This window comes from Myotis nattereri (assembly GCF_964212035.1).
Source record: "Myotis nattereri genome assembly, chromosome: 12".
Taxonomy (NCBI): Eukaryota; Metazoa; Chordata; class Mammalia; order Chiroptera; family Vespertilionidae; genus Myotis; species Myotis nattereri.
This window is the reverse complement of record NC_138087.1, coordinates 57,922,031-57,946,141: the sequence shown is the minus strand read 5'-3', so window position 1 is coordinate 57,946,141 and position 24,111 is coordinate 57,922,031. Positions and strand designations below refer to the sequence as shown.

The 24,111-nt window shown below is 42.8% G+C and overlaps 1 protein-coding gene across 1 annotated transcript in view; it reads right to left on the bottom strand.

Moving 5' to 3' along the window:
* The window catches only part of STX17 (syntaxin 17), a 48,082-nt gene extending 41,153 nt beyond the window's left edge, over positions 1-6,929 (bottom strand). Inside the window, exon 1 of the mRNA XM_081103570.1 lies at positions 6,874-6,929. The gene's annotated coding sequence lies outside the window, so the exon portion shown is untranslated. The remainder of the gene's footprint in view (positions 1-6,873) is intronic.
* Positions 6,930-24,111: the final 17,182 nt, after the last annotated feature.

Genomic DNA, 24,111 nt, shown 5'->3' with positions numbered 1-24,111 from the left:
AAAGACAAAGAGAGAATCTTAAAAACAGCAAGAGAAAGAAACTCAGTTACCTACAAGGGAATACCCATACGACTGTCAGCTGATTTCTCAACAGAAACTTTGCAGGCCAGAAGGGAGTGGCAAGAAATATTCAAAGTGGTGAACGCCAAGAACCTACAACCAAGATTACTTTATCCAGCAAAGCTATCATTCAGAATTGAAGGTCAGATAAAGAGCTTCACAGATAAGGAAAAGCTAAAGGAGTTCATCACCACCAAACCAGGATTATATGAAATGCTGAAAGGTATCCTTTAAGAAGAGGAAGAGGAAGAAAAAGGTAAAGATACAAATTATGAACAACAAATATGCATCTATCAACAAGTGAATCTAAGAATCAAGTGAATAAATAATCCGATGAACAGAATGAACTGTTGATTATAATAGAATCAGGGACATAGAAAGGGAATGGACTGACTATTCTTGGGGGGGAAAGGGGTGTGGGAGATGCGGGAAGAGACTGGACAAAAATCGTGCACCTATGGATGAGGACAGTGGGTGGGGAGTGAGGGCGGAGGGTGGGGCGGGAACTGGGAGGAGGGGAGTTATGGGGGGGAAAAAAGAGGAACAAATGTAATAATCTGAACAATAAAGATTTAATTAAAAAAAAAAAAATAAATAAAGTGCATACTTAAACAATAAAGAAAATAAACTCAACAGAGTGGAATGGCAAAGAGCAATCAATATAATAAAGTATTCTGTTACTGGGTAAATAAATGAATAAAATGAATAAAGAAAGGGTTTAAAGAAAGGGTCTATTTTAAATAACCTGATTATGTATAATAAAAATGTTTCCATTAAAATTATTATTTTTCTACAATGTATCTTCTTCTTATTAATTCTCACCAGAGGATATGTTTTTTGTTTTTTAATTGATTTTATGGAGGGAGGGAAGAGAGAGAGAGAGAAAAAAACATTGTGAAAGAGAGACATCGATTGGTTGCCTCCCACACTCACCCTAACTGGGAATTGAACCCACAACCTGGGTATGTGCCCTGCCTGGGGATCGAACCTGCCACCCTTTGGTGTATGAGATGACACTCCAGGGGTCCTCAAACTTTTTAAACAGGGGGCCAGTTCACTGTCCCTCAGACCGTTGGAGGGCTGGACTATAGTTTAAAAAAACCTATGAACAAATTCCTATGCACACTGCACATATCTTATTTTGAAGTAAAAAAACAAAACGGGAACAAATACAATATTTGTATTGGCATGTGGCCCGCGGGCTGTAGTTTGAGGACCCCTGCTCCAACCGAGTTACACTGGCCAGGGCTACAATGCATCTTTTTATAACACATAGTATTACTTGGCACAGATGTTCTATAATTTAGCTAATCTGCCGGGGTCCAACCCCAGCAGGTCCAGGGGTTCCCAAAGGCATAGACGGAGTCGGCGAAGAAGGAAGGACACGGAGACAGTGTTCAGTTGATCAGCAGCCTAGCCAGGATCTCCAGCCAGGATCTCCAGCCAAGTTCTTGTCTGGATCTCCAGAGAGGTTCTGCTTAGGATCTCCAGCCAGGTTCTGTCCAGGTTCTCCAGCCAGGTTCAGTCACCAGGTTCTAGTCAGGTTCTCTTGCCATGTTCTATCCAGGTTCTGTAGCCAGGTTCTGTCTCTAGGTTCTTCAGCCTGGTTCTCTCGCTAGGTTCTGTCTCTAGGTTCTGTTGCCAGTTTCTGTCCAGGATCTTTTGCCATGTTCTCTCCAGCGAAGTTCTTCTGTCTCTAGGTTCTGTGTAGGTTCTGTCTTCTAAGTTCTGTCTTCTAAGTTCTGTGTCGTTACATCTGTATTTATACCAGTTGATTCCAATCCTATCAATCTCTATCCCAAAGGTTAGGGCGTTTCTTATCTCCATTCCAGGGAGTAAAGATTATGTAGCTTAAGCATGATTGTTCGTAGTTAAAGTGATTAATTACCCGCCTGGCACTTAGTTAAGAGGTTTTATTCCCTCCCTAACTTCAGGGGAAAATCCCTACCTGGGGAAACAACCTTTCTCAGAGACCTTGGTTAAAACACATAGTGCCAAGAAGGTGAGCAAACATATTAAGAACAGTATGCCATATATGCGAGGTCCCTTGAAACAGCAAGGATGGACTGGCTCCCGGCACTAATCATCTATAGTTGGCTACATAGGTTGTTTCTAATTTTCCACCATTATAAACTATGCCACAGTGTAATTACCCTCCTTACACATACACCAAAATACCATCTATTGTTACATCTTTAAGTTAAATATCTTGAAATAGAATTAGTAGGTATACACATTTTTTAGAATGTTTGATACCAAATGTCCTTAAAAAGGTTGTGCCTATTGACATTCCCACTAGCAACACATCAAAATGCCCACTTATCGATTTAATATTTGCTATTATCATTCTTCTTAGACATTTAACTGGTCAAAAAAATGGTGTCTCATTCTTGTTTTATTTTTCAACTAGAGGCCCGGTGCACAAATTCGTGCACAGGTGGGGTCCCTAGGCCTGGCTGGTGATCAGGGCTGGCCAGGGGAAGGACTGCGGGAGGTTGGCTGGCTACAGGAGGTTGTTTGTGGGAGCACACTGACCACCAGGGGGCAGCTCCTGCATTGAGCAACTGCCCCCTCGTGGTCAGTGCGTGTCAGTGACTGGTCAACCGGTCATTCCAGTCATTCTGGTAGTTAGGTCAGAAAGGTTGCTTAGGCTTTTATATACAGAGATTTTTAAATTACTAATGGGATTGATTTATTATCCATTTGCATGTCTTCTTTCATGAAATGCCAGCTCATGTGAAATGTTGGTTTTACTACCAGGTATGTTTTTCTTATTATATTTAACATATAATAGACTTATAAATTATCAACTATTTGTCTAACATTTATGTTAGAAATACTGAAATTATGTATCTACTAGGGTTGAACAAATAAAATATTTTGTAGAATATGGAAACCAGATTTCTTGCTGTCAAAGAAATTACAAGTAAGGGGCAAGAACAGAATGAATCCTGTGGTGTTAGAGTAGAATCAGAGGTATCAGAATAAACTTTTGTTTTTATAAAATATATATAAACAGAATATATATACATACAGATATATATATATATACATAGATGTCTATATATATAAATAAATATAAATCTTTGTGTATGCCTGGATATATGTGTATATAGATTTACAGATTTATATATATATATCCCCATACTGTATATATATATCTCCATATATAAATAGCTTACGTGTGTGTGTGTGTGTGTGTGTATACTAGAGGCCCTGTGCACAAAAATTTGTGCACTCGGGGCGGGGGGTCCCTTAGCCCCGCTTGTGCCCTCTCGCAGTCTGGAACCCCTCTGGGGATGACCACCTGCTGGCTTAGGCCTGCTCCCCGGGGGGATTGGACCTAAGCTGGCAATAAGACATCCCTCTGGCAGCCCGGCAGCTCTCGGGGGATGTCCACTTGCCAGCGGGGAGCAGACCTAAGCTGCAGTCGGACATCCTTAGTGCTGCTGAGGAGGCAGGAGAGGCTCCCACCACCACCGCTGTACTGGCAGCCATCAGACTGGCTTGTGGCTAAGCAGAGCTCCCCCATGTGGGAGCGCACTGACCACCAGGAGGCAGCTCCTGCATTGAGCATCTGCCCCCTGGTGGTCAGTGTGTGACATAGTGACCAGTCATTCCCAGTCTTTCTGCTGTTAGGGTCAGTTTGCATATTACCCTTTTACTATATAGGATAGAGGCCTGGTGCACGGGTGGGGGGCCGGCTGGTTTGCCCTGAAGGGTGTCCTGGATCAGGGTGGGGGTCCCACTTGGGTGCCTGGCCAGCCTGGGTGAGGGGCTGATGGCTGTTTGCAGCTGGTCACACCCCTTTCAGGGTGGGGGTCCCCACTGGGGTGCCTGGCCAGCCTGGGTGAGGGGCTGAGGGCCGTTTTCAGGCTGGCCGGCAACTGAAGCTCCCAGCCTCTCCTTTTTTTCTTTTATTCTGGGATTTATTTACCTTCTATAATTGAAAAACTCTGTTGCTGTCACTGGCACTCCCAGCTCTGAGGCCGCGGCCTGCTGAAAGCAGGTATCTGGGATTTGTTTAGCTTCTATAATTGAAACTTTGTTGCTTTTGGAGCTGTTGCTTTCGGAGCCCAGAGCCGGGCCGTGGCAGGCGGGGAACCTTGGCTTCCTCCATCACTGGAGCAAGCAAGCCTAATGTTCGCTTCAGCTGCGTGGCTGCCAACCGCCATCTTTGTTAGCAGTTAATTTGCATATCTCGCTGATTAGCCAATGGGAAGCATAGCAGAGGTATGGTTAATTACCCTTTTTGTCTTTTATTAGATAGGAGATATATATATATATATGCCAGGCACTAGAAGTAATGATACCCCAGTAGCAATGAGCATTCCTATTGCCTAATCTAGATCTTGGTATTTAAATAACACTCTAAAAAACAAATAAACAAACAAAAAAACAGGGATCCTTGGAGAAGTGGTTGATTCCAGGGCTGGGGCAAGATAAGCCTAGTGCATCTTATGGTGCCAGAAATTCTAAAAAAAAAAAAAAAAAAAAAAAGGATAGAGGTTTGTCAAAGGGGCACAAGAAGCAACTGAAAAAACTCCCAAAGGCCAAAGCTGGAACAATATGAGCCTAAAATAAATGACAACAGTGTAGAATAAACAATAGAAAAATGAATTAATCCATACTGATACTAATAAATAACTGAATATCACATAAATAAATGGGAAGGGCAGCTTTTCCTTAAGAAGAACTTAAATTAATAAATGAAGAAATGAGGGAAACAGAAAGCCACCATCATACCATTACTATAATAATTACTGAAGGCAAGATCCACTGATGGATGCTAAAATTAGAAAGTGAAAGTTTGAGGAGAAACAGGATGTTTGCATAGTTTACAAGTTCTCTCCCAGGATATGAATTGTTTACAAAGTTCCCTATGTAAAGTACATAGTAGCTTTCCATTAGAGAATCCCAGCAGACACAACCTTAACTAAACGATCAAAAGTAATATAAAATGCAGTGTGTTATATCATAAATGCTGAAGCGAGAAGGACACCTATGCTTCTGGGGTATCAACAAAAATGCCTCACCTTAATCATGAGAAAATTTCAGGCAAAACCCAACTGCCACCATAAGTGACCGGCATTCTTCTACAGCATAAAGACCATGAAAGACAGAAAAAGACTGAGCTGTCACAGAGTGGACTAAAGGCAATGTGGGACCTTACACTGGTTCCTGGTACAAAGGCCATGTGTATAGAAAATGATGGAAATTTGCCGAACCGGTTTGGCTCAGTGGATAGAGCATCGGCCTGCGGACTCAGGGGTCCCAGGTTCGATTCCGGTCAAGGGCACATCCCCACTGGGGGGCGGGCAGGAGGCAGCTGATCAATCTCTCTTATTGATGTTTCTGGCTCTCTGTCCCTCTCCCTTCTTCTCTGTGAAAAATCAATAAAATATATATTTTTTTTAAAAATGATGTCAATTTGAAGAAAATTGGTATAGAATTGGGCCTATGTTAATTTCTTACTTTGGATCATTGTTCCAGTTATGCAGGTGTTAACATTAAAGTAAGCTGTAGAGGACTCTGTATTATTTTTGTAGCTTTTCTATATTTGTAAAATTATGTCAAAATAAAGTATTTTTTTTCTAAAAAAAGGCTTTAAATATATATATATCTACACACACACACACACACACACACACACACACACACGGAGTGGCCAGATTATTATGACCGCCCCATCAGTACTTCAGTGACACTTCCAAAAATACTGAATATTGAAAACTTCCCAAGCAAATACTCTCAAGGTTTTATTATTATTATTATTATTATTATTATTTGCATAACTAATTCACTTCATTGTACTGATGGGGAGGTCATAATAATCTGGCCACTCAGTGTGAGTGTGTGTGAGTGTGTGTGAGTATATATTTTTTAAGTAAACTGATGTTCTACATAAACAGGGCAAACATTTAGAAGCCAAAGAACTGCAACCTTTCACGGCACAAACACTCGGGGGGAGGGGTCTCCAGCTACAAACTTTATCTTTCACACTTAACTCCATGAGCTGAGCACCACGATGCTCACACTTCCCACGAGGCAAGAGCGCCGGGAGTTAACTAAATCACTTAAAAGATTATTTGTATCTAAAAGCCCATTTCTCAGGGGGAAAAAAAATCCAAAATCTCTGGAACACCGCCCCACCCACTCAAGAGTAACCAACACCTTCCAGCAGCCTGGATACCCCCCCCCCCATTGGTGGCCCCGAGTTTCTGACTGTGGGACGGGGTACCGAATCTGGGAAGTCAGGGCCGTGGGTCCTACCATATGGTCTCTTGGAGCCTCGGGTTCCGAAGGTGCAAAAGGGGCGAGTCGGACGGGGAACCTTCAGTGCAACACCTCCCGGTCGGGCTGCCAGGAGGCTCCGACCCCGCGCACCTGGCCCTCCCCTCAGCACCGCGAGCCTCGCGTCACCCCTCGCAGTGTCCCCCACGGCGCACCTGGGCCGGCCCCCCACACGACCCCCACCAGGAACGGATGCGCGGGCCGGGCTCGGGTCCGAGACGCCGGGGACCCTGAGGGCCTGGCGCCCACAGTGCGTCACGGGCAGGGCAGACGCCGGGCACTTTTCCACCCCCGACCTCGGGCGGCCGTCACGCTCGTCCCGTCGGCCGCCTCTGTACACCCGCTGCGGTGGGTGCTTCTAAAAACGAAACCGCCACTTCTCGGCGCCGAGAGGCGTCCCACGACGCTGGCATGTACGACAGGAAGCCCGGCTCTCGCGGGGCGCCTCTCCCGCGCGCCCAGCCCACCCTGAGGATCTGGGCCTGACGCCCCGAAGGCGGCCTCCCGCGAGCCCCTTACCTCCCACCCGGGCGCTCGACAGCGGTCGGTGCGCACGGCGCAGGCGCGGGCGCGACAGGGCGGGGCGTCGCGTGGGGCAGGCCGGCTAGGCCACGCCCCCACCGCCCTGCCCCAGCCTTGCGGGGTGTGGCCAGCGCGCAGGTGGGAACCCAGGCGGGCGACAATTTTTTTTCAAAAGTGGTCTTCATTTCTGCAGTGGGGTAGTAATGCTGGAACCAGAAGGTAAGAGACGCATCAACGCTTTTTAAGTCAGTTTGTTGTGTTTTAAATATGAGTCAATTCACATTGGTAGAACCCTCTGCATTTTGCAAAAATGTTCTGTTCCTTTCCCTCTGTTTTTTCAGGAATTTTATTGGCGGGCTGGCTGTGTGTTCTTAGAAATTGACGCTCAGAAAGGTTGTGCCGTCTCCCTCTCACCCCCGCTTCTCGGCCCCCCCCCCCCAAAAAACAACAACAACAAAAAAAAACCACAACAACACACATACAACAACTGTGAGGTGAGGAGGGCACAAGACTTCATTGTAACAGGCGCAGAAATTGAAGCTCAGACAAGTTGTGATCTCCCCCCAAAACTGGTGGAGGCCTTAATGCCAATGTCCTTATTCCAATTTTATAGCTAGTGACACTGATCAACAAAAGACTCACTCCAGTTCACCCAGTTAATGACACAGTATGAACTTCAACTGGGTTTGCTAATTTCCTTCCCAAGTTCTTCCTGTTATACCAGCTGCCATCAATGAACAAGCAGATGGCTGGCTTTGAAGCCAGGTCCAGGTTGCAGGTGATGGCCTAACTTCCACACCCAGCCTTTTTTATATGTGTTTGTGAATATTAAGATGACTTGCTTAGTTAGAATCTATTCACTAATGATATTGTCCTCACAAGTCATAAAGGAAACTCAGTTTTTAGATTCCTCCAGTGGAGTGGGTGTAGAAGTAGAAATTGTAGATCAAGGAACATTAAGAAAGCCTTGAAAGTCAATTTCTAAAATAAATTTAAAAAATCTAAGCAAAGAACTTGAAAATTGTCACTCATATTCTTACCAAAAAAAAAAAAAAAAGCTGAAAATCTATTACTTTTCTTGGAGTCATCAGATAATTGAGATTGCAAGGCAAACTTCCCCAAGAATCGGGAGAGACGGGCAAATACAGAGAGTTACAGCCAAGATCAGCTTCCCTGGAGACAGAAGGCCCTAAAGCCTTACGCTGATAAGAACATTTAAACAGTAACTTTGACAAGTTATCAGAGTTTGAGCATGGACTAGTGTGTGAGTGAGAACCTCCTGGGAGCTGCAGTCTTAGAGGAACATGTCCATGGATTTCCCTCCAGGAACCTCACCAGATTCTCAAGGTGAAGAGACAATGAAAAAACCCTCATGTTTCTGGCAGAGAAGAAAAGAAACCATTTCTTAAATATACCCAGTCTTCTTCCATAAGAAAGAGGCTTACTCAGCGGGGGGTGTGGGGGTGTGGGGGGAGACTTAGCCAGAGATTTGGGGGGGGGGGCATTACCCACACCCAGCCCCTCCTAGCCTTCCTGTTTCTTCCAATGGGGGAAAGGATAAGAAATACTTGTGAAGGTCACAGCCCAAGGACACAGGCCCACTAAAGACTGAAACAAGATTATAGAATGCTGCCCCTTCCCCTTCACCTTACCACCACATCTACAGGGCTCCAGTAAAATAACTGGGTTACAGTTGAAAGATCTTCAGGGTACAGTCTCTATATAAGAATTTTGTTAGGAAAATCCAAAGAAAAGAAAGACTCTAAAGGAAATTGAAGCCTCTGATATCTACCTGTATGGCAAACATTAAACACAGCTCCTAAACAGATTAACATAAAACCTGACCTTAAAAGCCAATTCACTCCCGTTCCCATACCAGATACATGATATCTGGATTTTAACCAAAAATTACAAGACTTATTGTTACTGTTGTAAGTAGCTAGTTATTAACACATTGTTTGCGGGTAGTTTTTATCGCGCGCTAACAGGTGGTGCGGGCCATTTTTGCTAATTTTTTGCGCAAATGGCAACGTTCAGTAAAATTACGATAACTTTAGTTTATGTATTTATACGTTACCCGCATTCTACTGCTAGTCTATAAAAAACATATTAATACGTGTCCTGCCCTCTACTACACTGGTAGAACGTATAAATACGTAAAATGTATAAACACGTTTCCCCGCATACAATGTGTTAATAACTAGAGCCCGGTGTACGGGCTTCTGGTTTAGCGGTGCTCCCCCTGTGGGAGAGCACTGACCATCAGAGGGCAGCTCCTGCGTTGAACGTCTGCCCCCTGGTGGTCAGTTCCTGTCACAGCAACTGGTCATTCTGCCATTTGGTCAATTTGCATATTAGCCTTTTATTATATAAGGACTAGAGGCCCGGTGCACAAAAATTTGTGCACTCGGGGCGGGAGGGGGGGCCCCTCAACCTGGCCTGTGCCCTCTCACAGTCTGGGACCCCTCGGGAGATAACGCCCTGCTGGCTTAGGCCTGCTCCCGGGTGGCAGAGGGCAGGCCTAATCCCTAGGTGCAGCCCCTGGTCAGGCTCAGAACAGGGCCGATTGGGGAGTTGGGGCACAGCCCCTTGTCATTCACAGAGCAGGGCAGATTGGGAGGTTGCAATGTCACCCTCAGTCACGCTTAGGGTAGGGCCGATTGGGGGGTTGGGGCACCACCCCCGTCACACTCAAGGCAGGGTAGATGGGGAGGTTGCGGCGCCACCCCCGTCACGCACAGAGCAGGGCCGATCAGGGGGTTGGGGCACTGCCCCCTGTCACTCACAGAGCAGGGCCCATCAGGGGGGTTGGGGCTCCTTACCCTGTCACGCACAGAGCAGGGTCGATCAGGGGGTTGGGGAGCTCCCCCCTGTCACACACAGAGCAGGGCCCATCAGGGGGTTGGGGAGCTCCACCCTGTCACGCACAGAGCAGGGCCCATCAGGGGGTTGAGGAGCTCCCCCCTGTCACTCACAGAGTAGGGCCAATAGGGGAGTTGGGGCACCGCCCCCTGTCACACACAGAGCAGGGCGATCAGGGGGTTTGGGCGCTGCCCCCTGTCACGCTGATCCCGGTGCTGGGAGGCATATTACCCTTTTACTATATAGGATAGAGGCCTGGTGCATGGGTGGGGCTGGCTGGTTTGCCCTGAAGGGTGTCCTGGACCAGGGTGGGGGTCCCCACTGGGGTGCCTGGCCAGCCTGGGTGAGGGGATGATGGCTGTTTGCAGCTGGTTACACACCCTTCAGGGTGGGGGTCCCCACTGGGGTGCCTGGCCAGTCTGGGTGAGGGGCTGAGGGCTGTTTTCAGGCTCGCAGGTGACTGAAGCTCCCAACTGCTCCTTTTTTTCTTTTTTTATTCTGGGCCAGCTTTAGCTCTGGCTCCAGCTCTGAGGCCTCTGCTGGGTTCTATAATCGAAACAATGTATAACTCCAGCTCTGAGATCCCGGCTGGCTGAAAGCAGGTTTCTGGGGTTTTGTTTAGCTTCTATATTTATTACAATGTTTCAAACTGCAGGCTCAGAGGCCAGCAAGGCAGGCGGGGAACGTTGGAGTCCTCCGTCACTGAAGCAAGCAAGCCTCATGTTAGTTTCAAGCTGCCTGGCTGCCGACTGCCATCTTGGCTAGCAGTTAATTTGCATATCTTGCTGATTAGCCAATGGGAAGGGTAGCGGTCGTACGCTAATTACCATGTTTCTCTTTTATTAGATAGGATAATAAGGAGCAAAGGGAAAGCCAGACATTATAAGCATGACCATCTGGGCAGCTTCACCAGGAAGCTGCAATTTCACACTCCCCAGGGAACCACTGGTCCATTCCCTGCAGATCACTGGAGGAAGGGACCGGACAAAGGGAAGACTGATACATGCTCAGTAAAGTTGAGGTGAAGCAGGGAAGGTGCTTGTCAGTCTAACCTGGAACAAAGATAATTGGCTAGAGAGGGTGGAGCCACTGCAAGCTCATGAAATCTTAAAATCCCAGATTCTCCCTCTCTTGTTCCCCTGGCTTTGCTCCTGCTTCCTTGTACTCACCCATGTTACCTCCATAGCCATGTGGCCCTAGAATCTGCATGGCCCGTGGCCATGTGGACCCCACACTTACTGGGCTGCAGCTGGGAACACAAGTTAAGCTACCCTGATACTGGACTGGACTGTGCAAAGATGGAATGGGCAACACCTCTTATCCTAGCTCTGCTGATAACAAAGCTGGACTTCTTCCATGGCAGGATGGAGGGAGAGGGAACCTTGGAAACTCAGGAATTTAATCCCATACCAATAAATATCACTCATTTTCCTATGCAAGTCTCAGAAAATTCCTTTTCTTGTGACATTGCAAGGAACCCACTTCCACTGGCCACAGGTGGGGACACAGAGAGCTCCTCACTGATAACACTGTTAACAGGCAAGTACAAGTGTAGTCTAAAGAAACAAAGCAAGGCCCTAGCTGGTTTGGCTCAGTGGATAGAGCATCGGTCCGTGGACTGAAAGGTCCCCAGTTCAATTCAGGTCAAGGGCACATGTCCAGGTTATGGGCTTGATCCCCAGTAGGGGCCGTGCAGGAGGCAGCCAATCAATGCTTCTCTATCATCATTGATGTTTTTATCTCCCTCTCCCTCTCCCTTCCTCTCTGAAATCTACACACACACACACACACACACACACACACACACACATATACATACACACACACACACACATACATACCCAAAGCAGAATCCAACTTGGCTATGGCATAGCTTTTGTAATTATCAGACAGGGAATTTTAAATAACTATGATTAATATGGCAAGGGTTTAATGGAAAAAGTTAACAACATGCAGAGCAAGTAGGTAATGTAAGCAGAGAGGTGGAAACTCGAAGAATAAAGATAAATTTTTTAGAAAAGAAAAAAAGTGTTGAAAGGAAATATTAGGAATGAAAAACAGTAATGAAAAGAAAGAATGCTTTTGATGGGCTTGTCAGTAGACTAGATATGGTCCCAAGGAAAGAATCAGTGAGCTTGAGATATGTCAATAGAAAATTCCCAAATTGAAATGCAAAGGAAAAAACACACAGAATAGAACATGTAAGAAATGTGAGACAATTTCAAAACATGTAACATGTATGTAGTTGAAATACCAGAAGGAGAGGAGAAAAAGAATGGAACACAAGAAATATTGTAAGCAATAATGCCTGAGAATTTTCCAAAATTAATGACAGACCCCAAACCACAAATGCAGGAAGCTCATAGAAAACCAAGCAAGATAAATGCCCCTAAATCTACACCTACATATATTGTTTTCAAACTCAAAGAACAATTAGGAAATCTTGAAAGAAGCCAGAGGGGAAAACGCCTTACCTATAGAGGAAGGATAAGAATTACATCAAAATTCTCATCAGAGACCATGCAAACAAGAAGAGAATGGAGTGACATATTTAAAGTGTTGGGGAAAACAACAAAATGCAAGCCTGAAATTTGTTATCTTGCAAAATTATCCTTTAAAAGTAAAGGAAGCCGAAACCGGTTTGGCTCAGTGGATAGAGCGTCGGCCTGCGGACTGAAGGGTCCCGGGTTCGATTCCGGTCAAGGGCATGTACCTGGGTTGCGGGCACATCCCCAGTGGGGAATGTGCAAGAGGCGGCTGATCGATGTTTCTCTCTCATCGATGTTTCTGACTTTCTCTCTCTCCCTTCCTCTCTGTAAAAAATCAATAAAATATATTAAAAAAAAAAAAGTAAAGGAACAATACTTTGAACAATAAACAAAAAAAGTCAAGGAACAATAAAGAAAAAAAAGAGAGGAAATTTATTTTCAGCAGATCTGCTCTGTAAGAAATGTTAAAATAATTTTTTTCAGAGAGAAGGAAAATAATATATATCATAAACTTGAATCTACATAAAGGAAGAACCCAAAAGAAGGAGTAAATGAAGTTAAAATATTTTATTTCTTATTCTTAATTGATCTAATAGATAACCGTTCAAAGTAATAATAGTAACAATGTATTGGATAAAATAAATAGTAGCAATGTTTTAAGGGATAGGAGAGAGGAGATGTGAATACTCTGTTATAAGGTACTTGTACCACCTGTAAAGTTGACTTAGATTAGTTGGAAATATGTATTATAAACTCAAGAGTAATTACTAAAAAAAGTTTAAAAAGAAGTATAATTGATATACCAGAAAAGGAGCAGGGAGAAAATATTGAACAAGTACAACAAATAGAAAACAGTTACAAACATGGTAAATATTAGGCCAACTATATCAATAACTGCGTTAAATATGAATGCTCGAAAACACCAATTTCTTTTGTCAGTTTGGTAGTCAAAGTGAACAAAAAAACATGACCCAACTATGTTTTCTGCAAGAAACCACTTTAAACAGAAAGCTTAAAATTAAACAGCTGGAGAAAGGGATACCATACTAACACTAATCAAAAGAAGGTGAGGGTAGATATATGAATTTCAGACAAAGCAGACTTCAGAACAAGAAAAATTATCAGGGATCAAAAGGGGCACGTTGATAAAGGGGTCAATTCTCCAAGAAGACCTGACAAATCTGAATGTGTATGAGTCTAACAACAGACCATTAAAATAAGTGCAGCAAAAGCCAGTAGAACCTCAAGGAGAAATAGACCAAGCGCTTTGCAAATAGGATATGAGAGTAACAGTGCAAAAATTAAGTTTATGAAAGTTGCCATTTCTTCCGGGGGCAGCAAGATTGTTATAGAAGAACTAAGAGGGTAGAACAATAGACCAAAATGATTTCCAAGATACCAAATATTTCTAGATTCCTGTTGGAGAAGCTGCCGGAACTCTCTTTTATAGGATTATAGAATCTACTTTCAATCCTTTGACAATTGACACTCTCACCAGGAAACCTTTTAATCCCCCAACTAGTGAAATACGTTTCAAGAATTGAAAATCAACAAAACTCACAAAGAGCCCCACCCTCCCTCTTCTCAGCCCAGCAAGCCCCCAAATCCCATTGTCACACCCCCGAGGGGATTGTTTTCCCTTCTGTGGGCCTCAGTGGATTGCAGGGGCTTTTTGAGTGATACTTATCTTTCCACTAGACAAAAAACACATTAACTTTAACATTTCTCTCACAGATTATTACTAAAGAAAGAAGTGTTGCTTGCTATATGGAAATAAATTGATAGATTCAGCAACTGTAACTTTCCTTATACAAGTGAACACTTTAGAATAGAAATGTTCCAAGTCTGAGCAAATGGTTCTAAATATGGAAAAAAATGACTCTTTGTATTCAAACATTAAAGGACATCATTGCTAAGTGTGAATCTTTCCAACACCTGTTAAGTGCTTTCCCATTCATTCATTCAGTAAGTCTTCAAGGCCAGTGTGCCAGCCACTGTGCTGAGTCCTGGTGATTAAAATTTTAAAAACATCTCATTCCTATCCTCTGGGCAGGGGCGGGGAACGTCCCACCCGGGGGGTGGGGGGCGGTGGGGTGTCCTATAAGGCCTTCGAAATCATTTGGTCTGGCCCTGCTAGGGCATTAGGGGTGAGTTGATTAAATATTTGACCAAATATAGCAAGCTAATGGCTAAGTTGATTATTTTGTGTGGCCTGCAAATGATGTTATAAATATCCAAATGGCCCTTGGCAGAATAAAAGGTTCCCCACTCCTACTTCAGGCTCACAGTCTGGAGGTAAAGACAAACATCTCAATAAATACAGTACAATTGACAAGCACTGTTATTAGCTATCTCTGCAAAAGTGCTATAGGAAAAAGCACAGAGAAGCTGGCTTCCATACGTAGAAGTTATCAAAGAAAGGAGGAAAGAGCATTTTGAAGAGAGGGAACTTATGTAAAAGGCACAAAAAATACAGTAGGTGTGTGTGTTCAGGTCACCAGAGTAGTGGGGGCGGATAAGCAGAGAGAAGGTTGCCAGAGGGCAGGATGGGTAACTACTGGAGATGTGTTTTTCAAAGTTCGTGTTGATCATATTCCTATTTGTTTCAGATCTGGCCATAGCACTATTTAGATTTAAACCTTTGTTGTGGTCCCTCTATCTAAGACATACATTATTCAGACTCACACAATACCTCTCTATCGATTCCTTGTGGGGGCTTCTGAGGCCTTCCAATTTTGCGTTTAAATTTCCAGCCTCATAGCTCACCATTTTCTGAAGCTCCCCTGGGTTCCTATAATTCCCTAGCATCCCATCCACTTCCTTGCTTCTACGCCTTTGCTCAAAGTACTCCTCTCTTTGGAATACTTCTTGCCTCCTTTCCATGGATCAGTGCTTGACTCTTAAGATCCACCTCAAAGCCCTTCTTTTCCCCCAAGCCTTTCCTTTGCTCCCCAGCCGTGCTCCCGCAGTACCTCAGTTTAATTTTGCTCAGCAGAACAGTCGTCCACGTACCTGTCTTTCCATCAAGAGCAGAAACTTACTGAGGGTAGGCACCTTGTGTTATTTATTGTGCGTTCCCAGCACAGGACCTGGAATGTGACACTTGGTAAATGTTTGTTTTAAATGACATGTCACATCGCTTTTGTGGTCTCATTGGTCCCTTTTTCAGTTTCACAACTGAGTTCTTCCGGCTGGGCAAGCCTTCTGAAGCTCTGTCACTGAGGGTGAGATCATAAGAAAACCACCTGAGGCATAGATTCGCAACCCTTGCTGGCACAACAAAGCCACTTGGGGACCTTTCAAAAAATATAGTTGCTTCAGAGATCATGGTTTAATTGTTCTGAAAAAGAAATCAGGCATCAATATGTGTTTTTTTTTTTTAAGTTTTCTAGATAATTCTAAAGTGCAGTCTGTTTCCAGAACCACAATGCTAAAGGACAGGTGAGAAATAGTTGCCAGGCCCCAGATATGAATTAGAATAATGTCTTACTCACTTTTCTCAAAAGGTGTTGCTTTCCTCAGAAAAACACAGCTACGAGAACGGAGGCCACACCTTCCGCGTGAAGCTGACCTTTTTCCAGGTGAATCTTTGCCACAGAGTCCGAGTCATGCTGTGGGAGGAATCACACGTTGGCCATGACACTGGGCCTCATGTTCCCACTCAGTGTGTCTGAGAGTCCCAGTGTGCCCCACAACTACACAGACATCTTTGACAGGAAGTTACAGGAAGTGATTACATCAGTGATGGCGAACCTATGACGCGTATGTCAGAGGTGACACACGAACTCATTTTTTTGGTTGATTTTTCTTTGTTAAATGGCATTTAAATATATAAAATAAATACCAAAAATATAAGTCTTTGTTTTACTATGGTTGCAAATATCAAAAAATTTCTATATGTGACACGACACCAGAGTTAAGTTAGGGCTTTTCAAAATGCTGACACGCCGAGCTCAAAAGGTTCGCCATCACTGGATGACATGAACTGAAATGAAAGCACCAAGTACTACATCATCTATGAGTTATGGAAGCCTGAGAGTCTGCAGTTCTCTTGGGGGTCTCCAACATGGATATCCCCTATGGCACTCAGTCAGTGCAATGGAGGGAGACAGCCAGACACCGAGGTCAGGACCCCATGTTGCACAATTCCAAGGACACCGTGCACATTGTATTCCATGGGAAGAGCACCCCCTGGAATTGTGGAAGGCTACCTCTTGGCACAGGGACTTTCCTGTCCTGAGACCCAGGAGATCCCTGGTAGTGGCCTCCATCTAGGTCAGGGGTGGGCAACCTTTTTGTGAGTGCGTGCCAAATCCAGCAAAATCTCTGACTCAAAATTCTTCTGCGTGCCAGCCCTAATTTTTTGAGAACATGTTACTCCTACTTGATATCTCTTAAGGTGTACGTATGTGAAGAACCTTGAAGAAATAATAAAATTCATTCGAGCGACAAAAACACAGTATATGATGATGAAAAATACATTTATTTTTTAATGTATACATGTACACTGATAGTCCGACAGAAAACTTTATGACTCCGTTTGATATTATCAGTGGGCCTTTTGCTGCTGCATCACTGATGACAGAGATTTTACATCAGGTTTATATTTCGTGACCTTCAGAGATATGCACAAGCTGCTACTTTCATCCGTCAGGCTACTCCTATCACGAGACTTAACAAAATTCATCACTGAGAACAAAGATTCACAAGCGTATGTGGATAAAAATAAAACACTGGTCGGATCTAGGAAGGCAGGGAGAGTTAAGGCAGAGGCATAGAAATTGCTCTTCCCCTCTCTCGTCAATCCATGTCTATGGTCTTTAACATAACTTGTTATGTAAAATTATTTATCTAAGATGCACCTACACTGAATTTATCTGAAAAATAAAAAAGTCGATATTAAGAAAAAAATTGTAAATGGAAGATTATAAGAGAGGGTTTCGCCTGCCAGCAAAAGTTACTGGCGTGCCATGTTTGGCATGCGTGCCAGGGGTTGCCCACCCCTGATCTAAGTTCTGTTCCCCACCCTACCTCTACTGGCATCTTTTCCGACCTGTGATGTCTTCATCAGAAATTCCCCCAACTGACAGCTCTCATCAACACATTCTTGATCCACCCAATGTGTTACACCATCCTGCTGAGCTCCAGCCAGAGCTGGTCCCTAAATGAGTCACTGCAGTGGAATTCCAGAAAGGGTGTCAATTTCTTCCCAGCATCTCTACCCCTTTCCCTCATTAGTCAAAGTATCCACAGAGATGGAAAGCACATGTTTTCTTTCTAGAATTTGTGTGTTGTGTGTTTTTGAAGGGAGAATCAAATTTAATAGTCTAAGAGCAAAGAAAAGGTAAATCGAAGTAGTATTATCTATAAAGCACCTGGCAGAGAGTACGGACCTAAAAAAATGTTAGGTTTCTGTTGTCCTTGGGGGATGGTAAAATGACTGTGGTAGTAGTTGTGGGTTATGTAATCTCCTGAGTAGCTTTTACTTTTTATATTTTTAGAGTGTGTGGAGAGAGCAGCAGGGTTCTCAAGGTAAGAAGAGGATTAATTATTGTTCTCTAAAAGAAGTTGTGAGAATGAAAAAGAAATGGGAATTTAGCATGAGAAAAAGTGTTTTGTAAACTGTAACACACTATATAAAATGTATAGAGTTATTAGTAAGTGTCATAAGAAAGGTATAAACCAAATGCCACAAGGGTTTGAAGGAGAGGAAGAGACCACACTCTGCAGTGGACATGAGGAGAAAATGGCATCTACCACTTAATGAGGAGGTACCTTCTGCAAGGCTCCTGCATTGTAGAGCATAATCATGCTCCCTGCTACACCACAAAGCAAGCTGGTTTTGAGAATAGGTTAAAATGTTTGTGTCAACTATAGAGCACTATAAAATACAAAGAGATGCTCTTGTAGCTATTATTGGTGATGGAGATATTGTTATCAACTTTGAGGATACTGGTCACCATTCAACTGGAAGAGCTGTCAGGGGAAAACCTTATAGGTAGAGAGATGAGGGCTGGAGAGGTTTCTACAAACTTTCTTAGCTGATCCACAGTCCCTCTATCTTTGAGCATCGGTTGACACCTACTTTGTCACAAAGGCCTGTGACTGGCGCTGATATTGAATAAGAAATGCAGTCTGCCTTCAGGGAGCTCATCTTGGTTTGGTTTTGAGGATGACCTCAGATATTAGACCAAGATGTTTATAGTTCATTTATAGCCAATGGGAAAATCCTGAACTTTTCAGAGCAGAGGAGTGAAATGGTCTGAACTGCATTTCAGGTACTCCTGATAAATACATAATTCCACTTTCAACCAGCTCAGTTTACCACCAGGAAATATTTTAGGTTAGCAGATGATTGAGCTTCTCCACCCTTGGACTTTTTAGACTGTTGCTCCCTCTAAATAGACTTTATTTTTTAAAACTTTATGAATCACAGATCTGATTGTGTCCTTCTTTGCAATGGCTGTTAGATGCCTAAGTCAAATTTAACAAGTACAGAGGACATCAAAGAATGAATGTACTTCAGCCATGGCTTACTTTTCCCACATTCAATTTCTTTTTAATCCTTTTGCCTTTAAAATATCTTGTTGAATTATATGTAGTTTTATAAGTCATCTTTAATCCTCCTGGAATAAGGTTAAATTATAAATAAAGATCCTTTCTTGTTTTTTAATTTCTTATTCAATTAATTGCTGGTAAAGAGTATTTGAAATGTCCCCTGAGGAAATTTGCATGCATGAGGTATATTGGAAAAATAACATTCCATGCATTTCTTTCTGGTACTATTGCTGATCTTCTAACTTTTAAAATTTGGTTAAAGTCATGTATAACATAACACAAATATAAAATAAATCTATTGGTAACTGAATATTTTTGCACTTCCTGTTAAAGTTTGAATTTTGTTTTCAAAAGAATTGAAGAAAAGGTACAAACTTAAAACTACCTAAACCTTTGTTCCTATGTGTTTTAAAAATTCAATTTAAGTTTAAATAAAAGAGGTAAGGTTCATAGCCTATCAGAACATTAGAAGATAAAGTCTGTTATCCTGATTTTTAAAAACCATACATATAAAAATGTATTTGAAGTGGAGTGAAACCTGTTCTGTTACTAAAAGATATTGTTAATGCTCAGATTACATTGCTAGATCACAAGAAAAGAAGATATAGAAAAGTCTACATATCTTCCTATATCCAATCTCCCTTATCACTTTAAGTTTGCATTTTTAAACATCTGAAAGGAAAATAATCTTTAAAAATGCAAAAGTAGCCCAGCTGGTATGGCTCAGTGGTTGAACATCGACTTATGAACCAGGAGGTCACAGTTCGATTCCCAGTCAGTGCATATACTGGGTTGTGGCTCGATCCCCAGTGTGGGGCGTGTAGGGGGCAGCTGATCAATGATACTCTCTCGTCATTGATGTTTCTATCTCTCTCTCTCCCTCTTCCTGCCTCTCTGAAATCAATAAAAAATATTTTTAAAAATGCAAAAGTATTTTCCTCCATTAAAAAAGCCCTGGCTGTGTGTTCAGTGGTTAGACGTCAGCCTGTGATTCACAGTCAAAGGCATGCACCTGGGTTGCAGGTTCAATCCTCAGCCCTAGTTGGGCTCATGCAAGAGGCAACCAATCTATGTGTCTCTCTCACATTGATTTTCTCTTTCTCCTCCTCTCCTTTTCCCCTCCCTTCCACTCTAACAAAACAGACAAGCACACAAAAAAAGCCCTGTTTAGCCCAACTTGAACTTGTGGTGGCCCACCCTGCCCAGCTCGAGCCCTCCAGGAGATCAGGGCAGAATCCCAGACTGACTCTAAGACAGGGGCTATTTTTTCCTCATAGACCCAGCCAGATCATAGCCCTCCCTTCACATGGCCAAAGCGTGGTCTGTTTGGGCCTGATAAACTCTGCAGGCCTCACCCTGACTCCCTGAAACCCTTCCCACCACAAAGATAACCCTCCTTCCTGCACGTCACAGTAGCTCACAAACTTAAACCCTTCCGATGCCCATTTCCACAAGCAAACTTCAGGTCTTTTTCAAGGTAAAGTCCCATATTTTTTATAGAATTAAGAACTTCTCAATCACCTAACAGGTGTAAAACTGCACTACTCTTGTCCTGGCTGGTTCGATTCCAGTCAAGGGCACATGCCCAGGTTTCGGGCTCAATCCCCAGTAGGGGGCGTGCAGGAGGCAGCTAATCAACGATTTTCTCTCATCATTGATGTTTCTATCTCTCTCCTTTCCTCTCTGAAATCAGTAAAAATATTAAACAAACAAACCTGCACTACTCTTTTTAGTATGCTTCTATTATTTTTACCTGTCACTGACAAAGTGTTTGAATGTTTTGCCCTAGTCCCATTTTTTTGCTTAAAACTTAGGATGATTATTGCATGATTTCGCGTGGCAATGGTGATGAAAACAAACAAACACCAAAACAAAAGCAAACAAAACAAACAACAAAAACCCTGTTTAGAGATTGCTTTCAGGGCCAATTTATAAGCCTCCCCCCCACCCCCCAAGTAAATCAATTTTCCTAGTTTATATATATTCCCTTAATCTTTGCCTTCCCCACTTCCCTACCCCCTCATCCAATTGACTAGATGATCACAGTTTATCCATTTTTTTGGTTGTTTTTAATAGACTTGACTATTTCTAAAAAAAATTTAAATTTATTCTTCAAAGGGCAATAATTTTCAACCTGTGAAAACGGAAAGTAAACTTCAGGAGGGAATTAAAAGAGAGGGATTTAGAGATGTTCCAAATAAAGGCTCTGTTATCAGAACTAAAATTTTGCCTTCAGGGTGACTACAGGAGGTCACAGAGTCAAGACGGACTCGCTACAGTTTTACCCAGACTTCTAAAGAACACAGAATTGTTGCTACGTTAACTGGTTTGGAGCATAGAAAGAACATCACATACCATCGAGTTGATTTTATTATTTACATTTGGGTTTGGTCTTAAACCTGGTAAACCAATAGGTAAATATATCTGCTAATAACCCAGCCTAGATCATAAATGATGAACTGGGTTACTGTCATTGTCTGATGAATGGCTGATGCATTTGTAGTGAACTCGTATTGCTTCCTAGGAGTCCCTGCCTTCTTTTCTATCCTCAACAATCTACCTAAACCCTTCCAGAGGTTTATGTTAGACTTACTTTTTTTTTTTTTTTTTAGGCTCAAAACATTTCTCTATTTAGTAAATCAGAACATATGCTTGTTTCTAGAGTTCAAACACCTCTTCTCAACTATAATGTCTCAAAATGTCCCAGAAGACCATAAGCAGTGCCTATGTTTCTTGTATGTTATGGGATAGGATATATGTGGGTCTAGAGATTTAAAGTGTGGACGAAAGGGGCCACATGCTAACCTGACAAGTTCAGGGAAGGCCTACATGGCAGTCTTGCAAACCAGCGACCTAAAATAGCCACAAAGAATGGTCTGAAATCAAACTTTAACTAAAGCAGTTATGGTGGGTAGTTACATCCTAGGCCAGTATCTTCACTGACAAGGTCAACCTTGACCTTAACTGAGCCTATCTGTCCTTTACATCTATTATAACATACCCTTGAAATGTCTGGGTAACTTGTAACTTCCCCTTGGGGGCCTTCTTTGTTATTGTTATCATGTTAATGGTTGACTGTTGACTATTGTGTACCCACCTAAGTATGCGTCTATCATTTTACTTTTTATCCAATCCCAGCACCCCCCCCCCCCCCACACACACACACCCTTTGCTTTCTCCTGCCTCTCTAATCTATCACCAGTGGATTTCATGTAACCCACCTATGTCCCCTCCTTTGATTGCAATGTATAAAAATAGAGGAAAACCTGCCATTCTCTGGAGCATTATCACCAGAGAATTGTCAACAGTTTGGCTCAAATAAACTCACAAAAATTCTTTATAGGTTTCAGGGTTTTTATGTTAGCAAAGTCATGCAGAGCAATTAAGGGCCCTCTTTCTTCCTGCTCACATATCATGAGCCACAGTTCTCTCCTGTTGTGGTTTGTCTGACTCTTTGAGTTCCTAGTATGCTTCCATTTTCACCAGAAGAAAATGGAAAGCAAGTTGAAGTTGAATATAAAAGGTCAGAACTAGAAAAGTTATTAGATCAAGTCTAGATAAAGAAACTGTGAGGGATTTCATCTGTCTTGTTCCTTATGGAGACAAGTGTGTTGGGCTATATTTCTTGCTTTTTTCCCCCTTATGATCTTTTTTGTTGAAAGTATTACATATGTCTCCCTTTTTCCCCATTGACCCCTTCTAGCCTGCCCCCATCTCTTGCCCCAGGCCTTCACCACCCTATTGTCTGTGTCCTTGGATTATGCATATATGCATACAAGTTCTTTGCTTGATCACTTCCCACCCACGCACTTTCTCCCTGGCCCCTTCTCTCCCCTCTGAGATTCCACAATCTGTTCTACGCTTCTATGTCTCTGGGTCTATTTTGTTCATCAGTTTATTTTGTTCATTAGATTTTTGGGCTATATTTCAAAGCTAATGCTATTGAATACTGGACTCGTGTTTTAATTCCCCTTGTTCTGAGTCTATGCTTATATGCAGCAGACTTTTGATAATAATTAGGCTTTCTATGTAGATTTGTCTATATGTGAAGAATATATTTATCAGAGGATCCAAGCCCCTGGTTTTAAGTTAATTAACGTGTTAGTGGGTATCCACTAGAGAGAGAGAGAAAAAGAGAGAGAGAGAGAGAGAGAGAGAGAGAGAGAGAGAGAGAGAGAGAGAGAAGGGAGAGAGGGAAGGGAGGGAGGGAGGGAAGGGAGGGAGGGAGGGAAAGGAAAGGAAAGGAAAGGAAAGGAAAGGAAAGGAAAGGAAAGGAAAGGAAAGGAAAGGAAAGGAAAGGAAAGGAAAGGAAAGAAGGAAAGGAAAGGAAGGGAGGAAGGAAGGAAGGAAGGAAGGAAGGAAGGAAGGAAGGAAGGAAGGAATGAATTCACTCTGATCATGCTGCTAAGTCAGGTTCCAGAGGTGAAACCTCAGGAACATGGAAATCACACCAGGACACTTTGAGGCCTCTCTGGGCAACTAGCAACACCTTTAGCATGGGATACTTTGATTCCATCCTGTAGCTAGTTGTCCACAAATATCCACTCTGTGCAGACAGTCCACCTCTTGGTTTGCAAGGCTAGAAATAAATACAGCTACTTCTCGAGATGCAGTTACTGACCACAATGGTTCCTTTCTTCCCAAGAGCAAAAGCTGGAATTCTCCCACCTATTAACAGCTGTGAATCTTTTGAAATGCTCCAAGGAACAAAGACTGTTGTTTGTCTTTAGACATATGACGTGAACATTCATTTTACAGACATACAGTGAAATATGCAGTTGTGTGGAAAGCTTCAGGACTAAAGAAAGATTACAACAAATCCCCTTTCAAACCTTTTAGAGATTCTTCAAATGATGGTATCTAATTTGAGAATTTGATACATGTTCCAAGGACTGAATTGTGAATCTTTATAACAAGTAGGAAAAAGGATTGGAAATGGCTAAAAGCTCTAACACCTATGTTTTTTATAAAATGCTTACAAAATATAATTATTGAAAAATACTATTTGGAAGTATAGGATGATTAAGGAAGCCTCTGAAAGTAAAGTTGCTTGGCAATTTTGAGTTACTTTCCAACTAAAAACTCTGGTTAGAGGACTTTAAGATGATTTTGTATTTGTGTTTAAAAAGTATGCATCTCTATCCAATTTGACAGCTTAAGTACCAGGCTCTTGCAAGATAAAATCTATGGTGACTAAGGCAGTGCTTCTTAAATAAGTGCAAATTGAACCTGCCATCCCAAATCACTACCATCTCCTCTGGAAAGACTAGATTAGCACTAACTCTCCCCTGATGAGGGAGTCACCTCAGGCTTGAAACAGCCAGTT